Source organism: Corvus brachyrhynchos, unplaced genomic scaffold (genome assembly GCF_000691975.1).
Source record: "Corvus brachyrhynchos isolate BGI_N302 unplaced genomic scaffold, ASM69197v1 scaffold627, whole genome shotgun sequence".
Classification (NCBI taxonomy): Eukaryota; Metazoa; Chordata; class Aves; order Passeriformes; family Corvidae; genus Corvus; species Corvus brachyrhynchos.
In genome coordinates, this window is record NW_008239060.1 from 9,503 (window position 1) to 11,180 (window position 1,678).

Genomic DNA, 1,678 nt, shown 5'->3' on the forward strand with positions numbered 1-1,678 from the left:
CCCCAATTCCCCCCAATTCCTGCCAATTCCCAGATTTTTTCTCGTTCCTTGGGTTCTTCGGATCCCCCAAACTCAACCCGGGGGGGTCCTCGAGGGGATTCCCAAATCCAGCCCTGGGGGGTCCCAAAGGGATCCCTAAATCCAGCCCCAGGGGTTCCAAAGGGATCCCCAAATCCAGCCCAAAGGGATCCCCAAATCCAGCTCCAGGGGTTCCAGAGGGGATCCCACAATCCAGCCAGGGAATTCCCAAAGGGATCCCCAAATTCAGCCCAGGGAGTTCCAAGGGGATCCCGAAGTTCAGCTCCACGGAGATCCTTGAGGGGATCCCCAAATCCATCTTGGAGAGTCCCAGAGGGGACCCTAAATTCCAGCTCAGGAGGTTCCAAGGGGATCCCCAAATCCAGCTCAGGGAATTCCCAAACGGATCCCAAAATTCAACTCAAGGGATGCCCAAATCTTGCTGGGAAGATCCCGGGGGGGATCCCCAAATCCAGCTCCGGGAATTCCCAAAGGGATCCCCAAATCCGGCTTGAGGGGATCCCAGGGGGAATTCCCAAATCCAACTCAGGGAGTCCCCAAATCCAGCTCAGGGAATTCCCAAAGGGATCCCCAAATCCAGCCAGGGGGTTTCCAAGGGAATCCCCAAATGCAGACCTGGGGGGGTTCCGAAGGGATCCCCAAATCCAGCTCAGGGAATTCCCAAAGGGATCCCCAAATCCAGCCCAGGGGCTCCCAAGGGATCCCCAAATCCAGCTCAGAGAATTCCCAAATGGATCCCAAAATTCAACTCAAGGGATCCTCAAATCCAGCTGGGAAGATCCCGGGGGGGATCCCCAAATCCAGCTCAGGGAATTCCCAAAGGGATCCCCAAATCCAGCCAGGGGGATTCCAAAGGGATCCCCAAATCCAGCTCAGGAGGTTCCATAGGGATCCCCAAATCTGGTTTAGAGCATTCCCAGGATTCCTCAAATCCAGCTCAGAGAATTCCCAAAGGGATCCCCAAATCCAGCTTGAAGGGATCCCAGGGGGAGTTCCCAAATCCAGCTCCAGGAATTCCCAAAGGGATCCTCAAATCCGGCTTGAGGGGATCCCAGGGGGAATTCCCAAATCCAGCTCAGGGAATTCCCAAAGAGATCCTCAAATCCAGCCAGGAGGTTTCCAAGGGAATCCCGAAATCCAGACCTGGGGGGTTCCAAAGGGATCCCCAAATCCAGCTCAGGGAATTCCCAAAGGGATCCCCAAATCCCACTCCGGGCTGGGATCCCCAATTTGGGGACCACCAAAAGCAGGCGATCCCCAAATCCATCCTGGCGAGATTCCCAAGGGAATTCCCCATTCCTCACCTGTCCCCATTCCCGCTTTTCCAGCTGCGGCCATGGAGGGGCTGCGGGGCTGCGACCCCCCCTTTCCCCAGGGGATCCCCCCCCTCTCCGAAGGGGACGAGGAAGAGGAGGAGGAGGAAGAGGAAGAACCCGGTGAGGAGGAGGAACCCGGTGAAGAACCAGGTGAGGAGGAAGAGCCAGGTGAGGAGGAGGAACCAGGTGAGGAAGAAGCAGGTGATGAAGATGACGCAGGTGAAGAGGATCCGGGTGATGAGGAAGCCCCAGGAGATGAGGAAGCTCCAGGTGATGAGGAAGAGCAGCAGCAGCAGCAGGAGGAGCCGGGGGGAGCCCTCCAG